Genomic DNA, 18,163 nt, shown 5'->3' with positions numbered 1-18,163 from the left:
GAGAATGCTGTTCTAGCCCAGCCTCTTGTGGTTCTTTATGTGGGCAGGGTCTCCCTCCAGACTGCCCTTCTTCAGTCCGCCCTGAGCTGTGCCGTCTTCCACCCGGGCCTCCAGGCCAAGCTCAAGTTCACATTTGTAATCCAGTAAATGCCCTCGCAGGCCCAGCCAGCCCAGAGCTCTCCTCAGCCCTCCAGGTTCCCGCCCACGCGCCAGCTGCAGCTTCTGAGTTCATTTCTCACCTGCCAGCTCACTCGTGTGTCTGAGAAAACACTGTGTGTGTTTTGTGTTTCACTCAGCACTTTCTGCTTCCAGTGGGAGTGATGGGAAGGGAACCAAGTTCCCTGATCTGCCAGAAATAGAAGTCCTCTGTGTGTGTGTGTAAGACCCCTGGTGCTGGGAGGGCTCCCCACCGGGACCTGGGGTGTGGTAGGTGGAGGCGGGAAAAGGCCTCTGTCCCCTTACACATGGCCTTCTGCCCCCTTACATGGGGTGCGGGGGCTCTGGTGAAATCAACGATGCCCCATCCCGAGGCCCCGGGAGAAACGCTCTGCACGATGGCTACATGACAAAAACGAAAAAGCGTCTTGTCACAGGGTGGGTGCACAGTGTGAGGCCAGCTTTGCTTTATAAATGTACGAACTACAACTGTCTCTTAGTGAGTGCTGTGCTGGCCCTTCTATCATTGTCCCCACCTCACAGCATTTGGGTGGCCTGGCCCCAGGGCTCTGACAGGCTCCACCGGTCGCTGCAAGGATCCCACTGGACAGGATGGACACTTGCCTGGCCTTGGCCTCTCTGTTCCCGCGGCAACCCAGTGCTGAAGAATGACGACCTTGTGTCATCGGCCAAGACAACTAGACCAAAGGGCAGGCCACGTGCACCCTGCTGGGGCCATGGTTCTCTGAGCGGGGACTGGAGTGAGCAGGGGTCTCTTGCACACCTGTCCTGCTCATGGGTTAGTGATCCTGGTAGGGCCGCCCTACCTGAGAGATCGGAAAAGCACAGTCTTAACGTGCAGTCAGATGATCAGCACAGCAGGACATGCAATGATAAAAATAAAATTATTTCTGCACACTCAGCGCTTACTGTTTATGGAGAGCTTTTGCCATAGTAGCATCCTTATCGCCCGTCACCGTTCTGTGGAGAGGATTCTCGTCCTGCTCACTTTACAGGCTCCCTGCCAGCCTCACTTGTGGTCCCGCCAGCCCCAGGGCTGTGGCCCCTCCGCCAGGTGATCCTAGTGGAGAGAGGACCTCTGGCCTCTTATTTACCCTGAAGTCCCAGGGAGGAGAATCAGACCCAAGAGGGCAGCATGTCCGGGCTGTCCTGGGCCTAGCTGGCCACGTGTCCGTCCAGCCCACGTTCTCAGTGCCCTGTGTGTCAGAGATCACTGGACCTCAGCTGGTGCAGGGGGTTGGCTGTGGCTTTGTGTTTTTCGGCCACCTTCCTGCTACTCCCAGGGGAGTGTGGCCAGGATCACGGGGGACTGGGAGATTCCTGGGCTGGCTGGCCGGTCTGGGGAGGGGCTGTGAGGCACAGGGACACGGGTTCCCACTGGCACTGGCCTCCCGATGTTCCCTCGGCCTGGCCCTCTTCCCCCGTTGCTGATAGATCCATCCCTGGCCCTGGCCCTTGCCCAGCATTGAGTTATCTTACACACACCTGAGTCTCTTTGCACGATTATCCAATTAGTTCCTTGGGGTAAATCATCACAGTGAAATTGCTGAGATGCAGAAACGCATGTTTCTGATGACCTCAGTTCATATTGCCCAAAAGACTTCCCGAAGGGTCGTGGGAGGGTCAGGCTCGGACAGGCCTGTGCTGCTGGCCTCGCCACACCTGGCTTTCTTACCACACCACTGAAGGTCGTCAGTCTGGAGGGTGAAATACGATCTCCCCTTAGAATTTGTCTCTCTTAGATTCCTAAACATTTTTCATGTCGTTGTTGGCTATTTGTGTTTCTCTTTTTGTGGACGTTTTGCCCATCTCGGTTTGGTTTCTTCAGAACTAGATCTCAAGTCCAGGATTTGAGTGTAAGTCATCTATCTGGGAGGTGGTCCCAGGACCCACCGGAAAGAGAAGGCAGGCAGTGGCTGGGATCTCACTGGGCATAGACCATGTGCCTTCTGGTCACTGCTCCCCAGTGACTGCCCACAGCTCAGGTCAGGCTCTGTGGAGGCTGCTGGAGGGGTGGGGGTGGGGACATAATTCTGCATGAATCGCATGGACTTCAGGCCAGGACTTGCATGAAGTGGGCTTGGCAGTGTGCAGCATCCCTGGGCTTGTCCTGGCTGCTAAGGAGCAGCAGTGATCAGATGGCCCCCATGACAACTGACCCTGAGTGTGCACGGGCCGGAGCAGACGCCTCCACTGGGGAGCAGGGCACAGGCCTGTTCCTAGTGTTCAGGTGGCACCCATGGGTCTGCAGAGACAGTGGCTGTGGCACAGGCACAGGTGGAACTGATTGACCTCAGTTTTCCCAGTGTGGGGAACCCGTGTTGCCAGGCAGGTGGCTGCACTGCTCACTTTTGGGGGAAAACAGTTCTACTTTCCTGTCTTCCAGCCCAAGAGTGGGCCACGTGGCTCCCTTTGTCCCGATGGGACCACACACTCTCACTCACACAGGTCACCGCTGAGTCCTTGTGGAGCTCATGAGGGCGGAGGGCCAGGCCCCGTGGGTTCTCTGCGTTTCTCCAGAGTCCAGGTCCCGTAACTGTGGTTTGTGTCATGCGACTGCGGCAGCAGAGGCAGCAGCATTCTGTGTGTTGATGGGAGAACTTAAACATGCTTCCATAGACACGGGTGCCAGGCCCTTCTCGGAGCGCCATGCAGACACCTCTGGAGAAGGTGCTACCATGCGGTCTCCCAGGTGAGGAAACTGAGTCTGGACTCCGACCTCTAGTGTGGCTGGAAATAGCGCCCGCCAGGTTAGCTCTCACATGGTGAGTCCTGACACCGGGGTGTGTGCCCAGGGGATGCATAGTGCTGGTCTTGGCTGGGCTGTGGCTGTGAATGGGAGGGTCATCAGGTCTCTAACCAGAGAAACCCTTGGCCCAACACTCTAATCATAAAGTCGGCGTGGGTCCCTTGGCCTGTCCACCCCCTGCAGCCGGCACATGACAGCTGACACAGGCCACGGACCACTGTCACCACCTCAGGACCCAGCAGCCAGCAGTGACGTGGCAGGAACAGTGGCATCTTTCCCAGATCCACCTGCCCAGGTACCGGGGCCCCTCCGAGCCGCTCCCTCCAGGGCCCCCCAGGTCGGCGGGTGCAGCCCACGCTCAGGCCCCAGGCCTCAGGCGCAGTGTGGGAACCGAGCCCCGGGGTGCGCTGCCTACAATAATAGAGCGTGACGAATGGTATCGCCCGCGCCCAGCGGGACAGGGCCCGGCTGTGGGAGCCGGCGCCCGGCCTCTTCCCAGCGCCGCCGCCAGAACGCCCGGAGCCTTGGGCCCAAAGAATGTCTGGGAACGCGCGACAGCGGCCGGGGGCGGCGGGCGCGGGGCAGCCGCGCAGACAACCAGTGGGCGGGGGTCCTGCCTGGGCCTGGGACAGACGGGCCCCGGGGTCGCCTGCAGGGAGCGCGTGCCGCGACCTCCAGGACCCAGCTCGGGAGGACCCGGCCCCTCCCCGCCCCCTCCCCGCCCCCTCCCCGCCCCCTCCCTTCACGGTCCAGGCTCGCTCGCCCACGGGGCGGGGGGGGGGGTGGGGGGGGCAGAGCCCAAGGGCGGGGCCGGGGCCGGGGCCCTGCGGGTGGGGCTGGTCCGGCTTGGCTTTTCCTTTCGTTGTTGTTATTTTTACCAAAGCAACATTTGCACCCAGCGTGAGCATCACAGAGCGCCAAGGCCAACCCAGGGCTTCCCGCGCAGCCCCGGACGGGCCCTCTCTCAACCCGGCCCCGAGCCCCCTGCCCCCGCCCCCACCCCGCCCGCTACCTGTCCCCGTCCCGCCCCCCCACCCCACCCCACCCCACCCCGTCCCCACCCCGCCCCGCTACCTGTCCCCGTCCCGCCCCCCCACTCCGCCCCGCTACCTGTCCCCGTCCCGCCCCCCACCCCGCCCCGCTACCTGTCCCCGTCCCGTCCCCTCCACCCCGCCCCGCTACCTGTCCCCGTCCCGCCCCCCCACCCCACCCCGTCCCCGCCCCCACCCCGCCCCGCTACCTGTCCCCGTCCCGCCCCCCACCCCACCCCGTCCCCGCCCCCACCCCGTCCCGCTACCTGTCCCCGTCCCCGCCCCCACCCCGCCCCGTCCCCGCCCCCACCCCGCCCCGCCCCCCACCCCGCCCCGCTACCTGTCCCCGTCCCGTCCCCCCCCCACCCCGCCCCACCCGGTCCCTGTCCCAGGGCCCCGCCCCGCCTCCGTCCTTCACAGCGACGCTGCGTGCGGCGACATCGCGGGTTCTCCGGGTCTGCGCGTGGATCGTGGGCCTCTGCCCCCGTGGGCGCCGCCTCTCAAGGGCGCGCTCGGGCTCAGGTGCGGCCGCCACGCGAAGCCCCTCGCAGCGGGCTCGGCGGCCCGGCTGGTCTTACTTCCCAGCCATCCCCCCAGTAGGAAGAAGCGCGTGTCTTCGTTTCCCGCTGCCGCTCCTGCTCCAGGGCACCCACCCCCGCCGCCACCGCCTCTGGCCTCGGCCCCCTGGCGTCGCCCGGCCCAGCGCGGTCGCCCTCGGGGGGCTTCCTTCGCGGCGCCCTGGGGCCCCCGTGCCGTCGTCCGGGCGCTTCCCGGGGCTGCTGGGGGCCCTGCCGGGTCCCGCCTGGACCAAGTGCACCAACGGCTGAGGGCGGGGGTGGCCTCTTCGCTGTTCCTCCCAATGAAGGCCCCACGCGAGACCCAGGCCCGTGGCCTTCGTGGCCCGACGCCTACCCCTGGCAGCTGCGTCCCAATTCCCTTCCTTCAAAGGCTGAATCGGTCCTGCTGTCGTGGGGACCACATCGTGTTCACCCATTCACCCTCCCTGGAGGCGCCGCTGCTCCGGCGTTTAGCCAACGTGAACAACGCGGCTGTGAACATGGGCTGCAAAGGTCTTTTCCAGACCCGCGATTCTTCTGGGTATGGACCCACAAGGGGGTTGCTGGCTCCTATGGTAATTCTATTTTTAATTTTCTGAGGAACCGCCATACTGGTTTCCATAGCGGCTGCGCCATTTTACACTCCGGCAGCAGAGCGCAAGGGTTTCAGTCTCTCCACATCCTCACACTTATCATTTTCTGTTTTTTTTTTTTTAATAGTAGCCATCCTAATGGGTGTAACTCTTCCCTGCACTCCCCTGGTGATTACAGGTGCTGAGCATCTTTACATGTGCCAACTGGCCATCTCCACGTCTCCCCTGGAGAGCTGCCCACTCAAGTCCTGTCCACTCAGGTCCTGTCCACTCAAGTCCTATCCACTCAAGTCTCTTATAGCCCTGATACTTTCCAGCTTGGCTCTCCCCCATGGTGGGCCAGAGGTCCCCTCGGGGGCCAGCAAGCTCCAGTAACAGAGGGTGTCTCCTTCCCTGCATTTCGGCAGAAGCCCTGGGAGGGCTCTGATGGGCTTGGCTCAGGCCACACAACCATCCCCAACCCCATTTCTGTGACTAGGAGGGTGAGAGGCTCTGACTAGCCCAGCCTGACTCACCCACACCTGGAGCTGGGAGTGGGACCAGCCCCAACCAAGCCAAGAGTTGGGGGAGGGTCCCCAAATAGACATTAGGCAGATGAACGACGTAAGGTCACCACAGTATTCATTGAATAGTGAGACTCTGGAAATAACCAAATGTCTACAAAGCGGGCTGGGCCTTGTAGTGTGTGCACGCAGGGAACATGGAGCATCCGGTCACAAGGATGGCACACAGTGACGGACACCAACAGTGGGGCCCCATGTCCGGATGAAATGTCACACAGTGGAATAAACACCAACAGTTATTGTATCTGAGTGGCTGGAATACGATCGATTTGCATTGTCCTCATTTTGCTAATCTGTATTTTCTCAAGTTCCCAAAAGGAAACACATTCCCTTTATAATAAAAAGGAAGTGACACTGTGGATAAACACATCGGAGGTATCCTCGTCAGCAGCCCCCACTGGCTGCGGTGGACGGTCTGGCACTGCTCCAGGCCTAACTGGACATCCTCCCAGCAGGGGACGAGGGCCAGGACCAGCAGACCACCCCTGGGTCATCCTGTCTCTGCTGTTGTCCAGCCCAGGGCCTCACACCTGGGCATGATTCCCCCAGATGTGGACCCTCCCTGGCTGAGGACTTCCATGGCTGGCCTCGGCTCCCTGACTCCCCGACAGGGCCCATCTGTTCCTTCTGAGCCTGAGGAAGCTTCCCTCTTACTGCCCTGACGTCTCAACAGGGCCTGGCATGTGCGATGGTGACAGCTCCCACAGTGAGAAGCATGCTTGTCCGTCACCAGAAGACACCCAGCCGCACAACTCAAGGGGTGCAGTAACCCCAAAACCTAGCTGGTGCAGATGCCTGCTCAACGCCCCCTCCAAGGTATTGGAGCTCCTGGCTGCTCCTGCCTGCTGGCGTTTAGTGATCCCTTCAGAAAAGCAGAGCTCAGAAGCCAAGTATTGATCTCACGGGATGCTTTGTTTCCTAATGAGCCATTCACTTTAAAGCAGGCTCACTGCTTACATTTAAATTTTGGATTCCTCTGGTCAAACATCCATCAAGTAAATGGATAGAATGTTTAATTTGATGGAGGCTGTGCTGGCATGAGCAGCCGGGCTGCCGCCGCCTTTCTCCTGGACCAAGGGGACGCTTGGGGGCAGAGGCTTTTCCACCAGGAGCCACCAAGGCCGGAGCTGGGTTGGGCTGGCTCTCAGAGGGGTGCAGCCACGTCTGCTGGGCAACTCCCCGAACATCTGGCCTCTTGGCATCATGGAGGGAAACGGATGGCTATTTGCTGACTTCTAGAAGACAGCTGAGTTTATGCAGACTACCAACAAAAAGGCAAAGAAAAAATGTGTTTTGCCTTACAGCTTTCAAACAAATGAGTTACCCATTGTGCTGTGGGACACAGCCCCCTAAAGTTGCACACTCCCTCATAGGGATGCTGTGTTCTGCTTCCAGCAGCTTCTACAAGGTGAGGTTCCCAGCCCAGTTTCACAAAGTGTAAGTGGACCCCCAGCAAGTGTTCACGAACCAAACACACGCTTTAAAGCGGCAGATCCAGAAACAGGTCCACACCACCCTGGCCCTGTGGCTGTGGCTCTAACCTCTGTCTCCACGGGTGTCTCTGCCTGTTTTGAGTCCCATATAGACGGTCACACTATGGGTGTGCTGCTTCATAAGAAACTTCTAGGCAATCACCACCGTGAGGGCCGCCTCACCCTGGCCTCATGGCTGCATTCACGCTGGACTGAATTCAGAATCCTTCCCCAGTGTCTAAATCGAGTTCAGAGTTACTTGGCAAGGGCAGGCTGGGCCATGGCCCCACAAACAGGACTCTGAGTCTGGAGGCCCCGTCAGGGGTCCTCAGGGCTCATTCAGTGAGTGTGAGGGGCTCCTCAAGCCTTGGGGATCTGCAGAGGTAGGGGCTGTGGGGGTGACAAGGTGTGGATTCTGCTCCTGATGCCCCCCGAGCACCTCCACGGCCCCCTTTCCCCTTCCCCTCCCCTCCCCTGCTTTTCCTTTCCTCCTGTCTTGTGGCCCCATCCCGGTTCTACAACCTTCCTGCTACCTTCAGGATGCTCCAGGTGCAAAGAACAGGAGCCTCTTCTCACACTGCCCACCCCCCAAAACCTTCACTGGCTCCCAGAACCTTCACTGCTCCCAGAGCTGGGCAGCTCAGGGCACCAGGGGCTTCAGGCATGGCCGATCCAAGGCTGTGGGATGGTTGAGATGGGGGGCCATTGCCACCCTCTGCCCACGCTGCCCCTCCCATCTTGGGGTGGCTGTGGCCGCAACAGGGCTTTGTGCTGATTGGACCACCGTGAGCCAATCCCCAAAGCCAGGGGTTCTCCCACTGTGACCAGCTCAGACCAACCACTCACATTTGTGAGGGCTGTGGGAAGAATTGACAAAGATTGAGATGAGCAAAGATGCTGGGGCTCTCCATTCAGCACAGGAGGGGCTTCCAGAGCCCCATGGTGGCTGCCAGTGGGGAGTCCCAGCCTGGCGCAGCTGCCTGTGCGTCTGGCCTCAGCCTTTTCCGTACATTGAAATAAGAATAGTTAATAAATGCAAAGTCCTTATAATGCTACCTGGCGCACGGCACTATGGGAGCCTCGCTGTCACACTAGGTCCTGTCTGCCTCCATGCTGGAAACTTCCTGGGCCTCTTGTTGCACTCAGAGTTCAACCCTAACCCCTCTCAAGGCCCAGGGGCCTGGCACACTGTTTCCTGCCTCCCTGCCCCTCGCCGCACCTCTCTCGGCTCCCCTGGCCTGGGCTGAACCTGCCAGCTTCGCACCTGCTGCCCCTTCTGTCTCCGCCTAGGGCCCCGAGTGGCTCCTCCCCGAACCAGGCCCTGCTCGGCGGGGGCAGCCCCTCTTGTCTCTCTCCCCTCTGCCACTTGGTTTCTCTCTGCCCACAGTGTGTGTGTGTATTGGCTTCCTGCTGTCTTCCCCCTGGGAACAGGAGTTCAGATCCCCTGAGACAGGAATCATACAGGGTGATTGCAAGAGGATAGAAAATTTCAGGCAGCAGTTTTCCATGACCAGCAAAAGGGAACTGTTGAACTAGATTTCAGGCTGTAAAACCCTGAAAACCAGAGTTGGGGGCCCAGCTGGCTAAGACCAACTGGACCCACCCCGGTGCTGGATTTGACCCGGGTTTCACCTAGGACCTCATGATACGCTGATTAACATCCTAAATCCCAGGCCAGGCGTGGTGGCTCACGCCTGTCATCCCAGCACTTTGGGAGGCCGAGGCAGGCAGATCACCTGACGTCACGAGTTCAAGACCAGCCTGGCCAACGTGGTGAAACGCTGTCTCTACAAAAATACAAAAATTAGCTGGGCGTGGTGGCACATGCCTGTAATCCCAGCTACTCGGGAGGCTGAGGCCGGAGAATTGCTTGAACCCGTGAGACACAGGTTGCTGTGAGCTGAGATCGCACCACTGCATTCCAGCCTGGGTGACAGAGTGAGACTCTGTCTCAAAAAAAAAAAAAAAATCCTAAATCCCACACCCACAGGTGCCAGGACAGTTCTGGGAACACCCATGTTTGGAGTAAAAACCGGTGGGACCACAGTTCTGAGAAATCTCCACCTTTTTCCAGGAATCTTCCTGGACTCTGCTCCTTGGTTTAAAAAGAAACCCACAAAGGCAGCAGCCCCAAACCTCGCTGCGCGACTGTCTTGTGAGTCCACGCGAACTCCCCTCTTGAGTGTAGACTTTTTGCTTTGCAATGAATCTCTGTACTTTCACTATTTTCGGACTTGTCCTTGAATTCCTTCTCGCGGTGGTGTCAAGAGCCCTGACACTGGCTGGGGTCGAGGTCCCATCAGCATTTGGGGACCTTGCACAGCCCACCAGTATCACCCTCAGATGAGCCGAGGGCGTGCAGGTCCCAGGTCCGCTTGGTGCCAGTGGCATGAGTGGCCGGTCTGTGAAAGCCAGGGGACCCACAGCAGTGCCAGCCCCCAAGGTAGGGCCTGCTTGCCCACAGCTCCCCCAGGTGTGAGCCCGCCCTGTAGCAGCAGGCTGCCCCTGGTGGTACTGCAAGAGCCCAGGGTGAGTTCGGCTCTGTCCCCAGAGGGCCGGCGGGCCTTCTGCTGGCTGTTTGCACAGCTCGCTGGGTGCGGGGCAGCCTTGGCCTTTAGCAGGGGCCTCCCTCTCCCTGCAGGGGGGGTCCCCAGAGTCACCAGCCTGGCTGCTGTTTCTGCAACGTCCCCCCCACGCCCCGCCACCATCAAGGCCCCTCTGCCACTGCCTTCACCTCCCCAGGACTGGGGCCTCCATCTGCTTTCACCTCCCTGGGCTCCCAGGTTCAGCCCTCCAAGAGTTGCTGCAGCTTTTCTCTTTCTCTTCCTTTCACTACAGATGCGTTCCCCCCTCAGTTCCAGGTGTGCGTTGGGGACAGAGACAAGGGCATTGCCCAGGCTGCCATCCTTAAGAAGTCTACGTGGGAAATGGGTAACCCACAGGAACAGACTTGGGTCAGCGGCAGGCATGTCCCATGCAGACACCTCTTCCCCAGCTGCTCCCTTCGGGCTCAGGTGCCGCCTCCTCTCTGCAGCCTCCTGCCAGGACCTGTCTGCCGGAGCTTCCTTCGCTCAGCCCTGAACCCCACCCACCACTCCCCGCAGGCACAAATCCCTGATTTCTGTCCATCTGTTCCTTGCCTCTGAAATGTCACCATTGGGTGTTAAACGGTCTGGAGGTGACCTGAGGCAGGTGAGATAGGGGGACCATGAGGGGGCCACTCCTCAGCCCTGTGCTCTCTATTCTGCCCCTAAGAGGAGCTAAGGAACAGTTCTTTGGTCTGATTGTGACACTGCGTCCTGTGCTTTCACTGTGTGGTGGGCTGAGTAATGGCCCCGGAATGTCCGGGCCCCAATCCCTGGAAAGTGACCTCACCTGGCAGGAATGTTTGCAGGGGGGACTCAGTGAGAGGCCCTGAGACGGGGGATTATCTCGGATCATCCGGGTGGGACTGAGGCGCCTCCGGTGTTCTTAGCAGGGGAGGTCCGCCCCAGAAGACCACGTGTCACCAGCCCTGTGCTGCTCTGCTGGCCAAGAGAGGGAGGCCAAGGGGGCAGCGCGGGGGCTGAGGCGGCAGGAGCCTCGAGGAGCAGTCCTGCAGACCCCTTTATTGTGCCCGGTGAAACCATTTTGGACCTGGAGCTGTGAGAGCGTCCATTTCTGATGTTGCAGCTGCCTGCTCCATGGCGATTTGTTGCAGCTGAAGCTCGTGCAGCTCGGCAGTGGCGTGATCTGTGTTTCTCGGGTTGTGTGGCCCCCATTCCTGCTGGAACCGGGGCACTAAGTGGAGGTGCTGGAGGCCCTGGGCGGGGCGGTGTGTGGTCCCCTCAAGGCTGCTCGGCTGTGAGGACCAATGTCTGCACCACCTCTATCAGCTGGCCCTCCTGCAGCAGCTGGGGTCGGGCGGGGTGTGGGGGGCGTGAACACAATGGGCCAGAACCCAGGTGTGGGCTCGAAGCTTCTGTGGGGCTGCTCCATGCGGGTGCTGTTCCCAAATAATTATCTGGTCAAATGTGACACGGTCCTGCAGACTTGGCATACTGGGCAGAGCCTGACAGGCTCACACACTTTGAGCAGAAATCCCTTTTTCAGAAATTGCCTCTAAGGAAACGCCACGCGTGGGGATTCAGACGTACAATGAAAGGGGCTTGATGCGGCTGCTCCTCAAATTTTGGTGGATTTGGTGGGAGGCACCACCCAACCACACCTTCTGGTGTGTTCCCTGTAGGCCACTGTCCAGACAGACGACCTGGCCCCAGGGTTCCAGGCAGGGTCGGGGCTCACCGATTGTTGCTGGAGAGGTTGGAAGGAGGGGTGAGTGGGGCTGCCCCTCAGTGCCTTGGCCCTGCAGCTTGGGGTCACAGCCTGGCTTCGGCGTTGGCAGTGGGTCCCACACAGGCCTGTGCCGGCCTCGCCGTGCGGACAGCCCTCTGCTCGGGTGGGTCTCAGCAGAGATGGAGAATATTGTGCTGTTGAGAACACTAAACGTGTTAGCTGTCAGTGAGACTATAAGTGATTCCTACCATTTTCTCTTCATGTATCTTTGTATTTCTAGATTTCCTACAATAAACATGTATTAAATTACTATTCTAGTGAAAGAAATAAAAGAGAGTAGACTTCCACTTCTAGACAGGATGGAGTGACAGGGGCTGAATGTACTTATCTGCCCAAAACAACTAAATAAGAGACAAGACTATTGAAACCAGGGTCCTCAAGGCAATGGGCATCAGACAAAAAGGAGCTGTGACCCGAGAAATGGGACACAGACGCGATGAGCCCTCCGAGGGCCCGGCCGACCTCCCGGAGAGAGTTTCCAGGTCACAGTGCTGGGAGGTGACGCAGCTGGAGCCAGGGCATCTCCTGAGTTGAGGACGCTGAGAGTCGGGGAGACCAAGGCAGCCACAGTTTGCAGGGCAGAGGGTGAGAGAGGGGAGCTGCACCTAGCAAGAACCCTGGAAAGGCACAGAGGGCCCCTGAGAGGCAGCAGAAGGCTGAAGAGCAAATTGAATCTGTAGTTAAAAATCTTCCCCTCTCACATACAAAATAACCCCGGGCTTAGACGGCTTCACAGGGGAGCTCCAGCCAACATTTAAGAAAGAGCTAATAGCAATTCTACATAAGCTCTTCCAGAAAGTTGAAAAGCAGGGATTTTTCTCAAGTCCTTCCAGGAGGCCAGCATGATCTTGATATGAAAACCAAAGACATTACAGGAGAAGAATATAGGAACATATGTAAGAATATAGAAGTCCTAAACAAAAGCTTACTAAATTGAACCCAACAACGTATTAAAAAGATAATACATCATAACCAAGGAGAATTTTCCCCAATATATCAGGATTGTCCTAAGGATTGAACACATAAAAATCAATTTAAGTCACCATATTAACAAACTGAAAGAAGAACAATGTGATTGTCTCAATAGACACAGAAAAAGCATTTGACAAATTCCAACATGCATTCTCTCAACACTCTTGGCAAACAGGAGTAGAAGCAACTTCTTCAACCTGATAAAAGGCATCTCTGAACACCCCACAGCTGACATCACACCTCCTTGTGAAAGACTGAGTGCTTCCCCTGAGGCCGGGAACAAGTCAGGGACAGCACTCTCAATGGTCCCATTCAGCATTGCACAGGAGGTTCTAGTCAGGGCAATTAGGAAGGAAAAAAGAAAATGAAAGGCATCGTTATTGGAAAGAAAAGGATAATACTGTCTTTATTTGCAGAAGACAAGTTCATCTATGCAAAAAAATCTAATGGAATTCACGAAACAAAAAGCTGCTAGAGCTGAAGAGTGAGCATCACAAGGTTGCAAGGTCAAGATCAATGCCAAGAGTCACTGCATTTCCATACCCCAGCAACGGACAGCCAGAAATTAAAATGGAAAGAACAACACACTTGTCGTAACATCAAAATTATGAACTAGGGATAAATCTGATAGAAGGTGTGAAAGACTTGTACACATAAAATGAGAAAACATTGCTGAGTAAACGAAAGAGGACATAAGAAATGAAAACTTACACCATCTTCATGGGCTGAGACTCCATATGCGTAAGACAGAAGTTATCCCCAAATTGATCTACACATTCAGCAAAATCCCAACTGAAGTCTCAAAAGGCTTTTTTTTCCGAAGAGGATTTGACAAACTCATTCTAAAATTCATATAGAAAGGCAAAAGCCCTATAACAACCAGAACATCGTTGGAAGATAAGAGCAAAGTTGGAGGATTTACACTAGCTGATTTTTAGACTTTATAAAGCTGTAGTAACCAAGACAGTGTGTTTATAAAATGCTCAGAAATAGAGCCATGCACACATGGACAACTGGTTTTTGACAAAAGACTCTCAGTGAAGAAAAGAGAGTCTTTTCAACAAGCGGTGCTAAAACAACTGAATAGCCACATGGAAGAGGGAACATTGATCTAGACCCCAGGGCCATATAAAAAATGAACTCAAAATGGATTATAGATCTAAATGTAAAACCTAAAACTATAAAACTTCCAGAAGAAAACATATGAGAAAATCTTTGTAGGTCAGGCAGAAATTTCTTAAATTCAACACCAAAATAAATGAATAAACTAGAATTTATCAAAATGTAAAACTTCTGCTCTGCAAAAGACATGTTTAAGAGAATGAAGAGATTGGCAACAAAGTAGGAGAAAATATTTGCAAATGATGAATCTGATAAGACTCCAGCATGCCTTAAAGAACTCCCAAAATTCAATAATAAGAAAACTAATAACACCATTGAAAAATGGGCAAAAGTTTTGAACAGAAAATCCCTCAAAGAAGACGTAGAAATTCAGATCAAAACACAAAAAAAGACGGTCGACATCATTAGTTACCACGGAAATTAAAACCACCATAAAATGCCACTGTCCACGCATTAAAATGGCTAAAATGAAAAAGACTGACAGTATCAAGTGTTGATGAGGATGTGGAGTGTCATGGTTGAATGTCTGTGTCCCTCCAAAATTCGTATACTGAAGCCTTAGCCCCCAGTGGGGCTGTATTGGACATGGGCCTCTAAGGAAGCAATTAAGGTAAAATGAGGTCCTAGAGGTGGGGCCCTGATCCAATAGGATTAGTGTCCTTATGAGAAGAGACACCAGAGAGTTTGCTCTTTTTTCTCTGCATGTGTGCACTCGTGAAGGCCCTGTGAGGATACAGCAAGGAGGTGGCTGTCAACAAGCCAGGAGAGAGCCCTCACCGGGAATCAAATCTAGCAGCACTTTGGTCAGGGACTTCCAGCCTCTAGAACGGTGGGAAAATTAATTTTTGTGGTTTAACCCCCACCCCCTTTCTGTGGTATTTTGCTAGAGCAGCCTGAGCAGACCAAGATATCAAACAACTGAGGATGTGGAGAAACTGACACTGCTGGTGGGGGCAGAAAATGGAACAGCCGCTTTTAATAGCAGTTTGACAGTTTCTTAAAAAGTTAATGATATGTGGCCAGGTGCGGTGGCTCACTCCTGTAATCCCAGCACTTTGGGAGGCCGAGGCGGGCGGATCACAAGGTCAGGAGATCAAGACCATCCTGGCTAACATGGTGAAACCCCATCTCTACCAAAAATACAAAAAAATTAGCCGGGCATGGTAGCGGGTGCCTGTAGTCCCAGCTACTCGGGAGGCTGAGGCAGGAGAATGGCATGAACCTGGGAGGCAGAGCTTGCAGTGAGCCAAGATCGCGCCACTGCACTCCAGCCTGGACGAGAGCGAGACTCCGTCTCAAAAAAAAAAAAAAAAAAAAAAAGCTAATGATATGCCTCCCACAGGATCCAGACCTTTGACCCTAAGTTTTTCGTCAAGGGAAATGAAAGCATATGCGTCCATACAAAGACTTGTCTACAAATATTCACAAATGTTCACAGCAGCTTTGTTTGCAGTGGCCACGGACTAGAAACAGCCCAAATATCCAGCAACAGGGGAACCGGTAAACAAACTGCAGTCTCTCCTTACAATGGAATCCTAACAGGAATATGCCACATTGATCCACACAGCAGCACAGACGGATCTCAGAATAATCATTGCAGTCTCTCCACACAATGGAATCCTAATAGGAATATGCCACATTGATCCACACAGCAGCACAGACGGATCTCAGAATAATCATGCTGAGTGACAAGAGCCAGACCAAAAACAAACAAACCAAAACAACAACAACAACAGCAACAAAAAACCATACTGGATGATTCCACTGATATAAGTTTCTAGAAAATGCAAACTAATCTATAGTGACAGAAACAGATCAGTGGTTGCCTGGGGATGGGGTTACTCGGAGAGCAGAAGGGGGATGGGGTTGCACAGAGGGACAAGAGGGAATGTTGGGGGTGCTGCATAGGTTCGTTATCTTGATTGTGATGTTTTCGTAAGTGTACACGTGTCAAAACTTGCCAAATTGCATGTTTAGAAGTGTGTTTGTTTCACGTCAGTATTACCTCTGTTTTTAAAATTCTAGATAATGACAACTGCAAAATGGCAGGATAAGCACGTCCAAAAAGCCTCATCGATGAAAGCAGTGAGGACGCCGGCAAAAATGATCAGAATCAGCTTTTTCAGACCTCTGGAAATTAACCAAAGATGTGCAGTGAGGAATGAAATTTCAGTGAAAAGCAATATCCTAGCAGCCACTGGGGCGGAGAACTGAAGCCGAGCTCCCCCAAAGCCTCTTCCCAGAGAACTGTCATTATCTGAGCTGCCTCTCTGTTCCGTGGAAGACTCTACTTGCAAGACTATCTTTGCCTGATTGACTCCGAGCTTAACCAGTAGGAACAGCCCAGGGGCATTTGTTAAAAAGAAGAAGAAGAAGAAAAAAACCAGGCAATTATTTAACATTGCAGGTGCCTGAGGCAGTGGATAACAGGTTGGGGGTGGGGGGGAAATAGGCTAACAAAAATGTTTAACAGGAAAATCTGGGGGAATGAGACATCCATAGGGAGATCTGAAAAGCTCCTGCATACTCCTGGGAACCTCAAAGGCCATGCTCATGCCCAGGGCTGTACACGTGCTCAGTAAAGGCTTGAGAAGACCATGTGCTCATCTCCCACTAATCGTCAGGCAGGCAGCAAAGGCTGAGGCAGAGTTGACAGCTGCCTGGCTGAGTGTTGACAGCGTGCCCCGTGACTGCACGGAGCTCCTCAGCATAGACGGAGAGACTCTTCAGTTCCAGATGCTTAAGGAAATCTCTTCCCAATTATTCGATGGCCACTAAGCTAAGCGAGCAGAGACTTCAGTGGGCACACATGATAAAGAATATAGATTCGACAGAATTTGTCCAGAAATCACTAAACAAATAACAACAATAACAAGTAGAAACAACAAACTTGGGGAAGGGAAGAGAATTTGATTTCTAGAATTACAACATTCTATATTAAATGTCCAGTTTTCAAAAAAGAGTTTTAGAGATATACAAAGAAATTTTAAAAAGTCTCAAACATGGGGAAAAAAGCAAACAATAGAATCTGTCCCTGAGAAAGCCCAGAGATTAGAGTTACTGGACAAAGATTTTAAATCAGTTGCTTTAAATAGGTCCAAAGAACTAAAGGAAACTATGTATAAAGAGCTAAAAGAAAGTATGAGAACAGTGTATCACCAAGTAGGAAATACAACAAAGAGATGTAAATTATTTCTTTAAAAAAATTCTGGAGTTGAAAAGTACAATAACTCAAATGAAGCTTTCATTGTAGGGGCTCACCAGAAATTTGAGCAGGCAGAAGAATCGACAAACTAGAAGACAGGTCAGCCTGTCCAGCTTGAGAAACAGAACAGCAACGAAAACATGAATGATGAAAAATGAACAGAGACCTTCAGAGACCTCCAGGACACCATCAACCACACAAACACACACATCATGAAGTCCCACAAGGAGAGGAGACAGAGGCAAGGGAAGAAAGAATATTTGAAAAAATAACAGCCAACTCAACTTTGATGAAAACATTAATCTACACATCCTAGACCTCAACAAACTCCAAGTAGAATAAACTCAGAGAGATCCACACCCAGACACATTATAATCAAGCTGTGAAATGTGAAAAGCGGAGAGAATTCTAAAAATAGCAAGAGAGAAGGGACTCATCTCATACAAGGAATCCTAAATAAGATTAACAGATGACTTATTAGAAGTCATGAGGCCAGAAAGCAGTAGGATGACATATTCAAAGTGCTGAAAGAAAAAGACTGCCAACCGAGAATTGTATAATAGTATAGCTATCCTTCAGGAGTGAAGGAGAAATTAATACAAATAAATAAACAAAACGATAAAATATAAATAAAATTATATAAATACCATGTATTATATATAAAATTATATATATTAAAAATTCTAAATAGAAATACAATTATATATGTGTGTGTATACATACTATATATCAATATTTTTAACAGTTTTTAAACAAAATCTGAGATAATTCATCACTAGCAGACCAGATACTACAGGGAGGCCTACAGGCTGAAATGTAAGGACACTAGACAGCCACTCACACCAACCTGAAGAAATAAAAACACTAGCAAAGGTAACCATGGAAGTCAATACAGAAGACGGCGTGAATGTATTTTTTTAATCTTGTATGCTTAGACATAGAGTTACCATATGTGTTAAGCTGTTTTTATGGAGCTATAAATACCTGAGACCAGGTCATTTATAAGAGAAGAGGATTAAGTGGCTCACAGTTCTGCAGGCTGTACAGGAGCATAAGGGCTTCTTCCTCTGGGGAGGCCTCAGGAAGCTCTTACTCATGGCGGAAGGTGAAGGGGGAGTGGGTGAGTCACGTGGTGAAAGCGGGAGCAGCGGGGTCGGGGAGGTGCCACACACGTTTAAACACCAGATCTCACAGGAACCCAGAGTGAGAGCTCACTCTTCACCACGGGGATGGCTCAAGCCATTCCTGAGGGAGTCACACCCGTGACCTAAACACCTGCCTCCAGGCCCCACCTCCAACACGGGGGATGACAGTTCAACACGAGGCTTGGCAAGGACGTGCGTTTAAACTGTATCACCACATAACCCGGGAAGTCTAGGCCCAGGCT

This window comes from Gorilla gorilla, chromosome 22 (genome assembly GCF_029281585.2).
Source record: "Gorilla gorilla gorilla isolate KB3781 chromosome 22, NHGRI_mGorGor1-v2.1_pri, whole genome shotgun sequence".
NCBI lineage: Eukaryota > Metazoa > Chordata > Mammalia > Primates > Hominidae > Gorilla > Gorilla gorilla.
The sequence above is the reverse complement of the archived record's forward strand: the minus strand, read 5'-3'. Positions refer to the sequence as shown.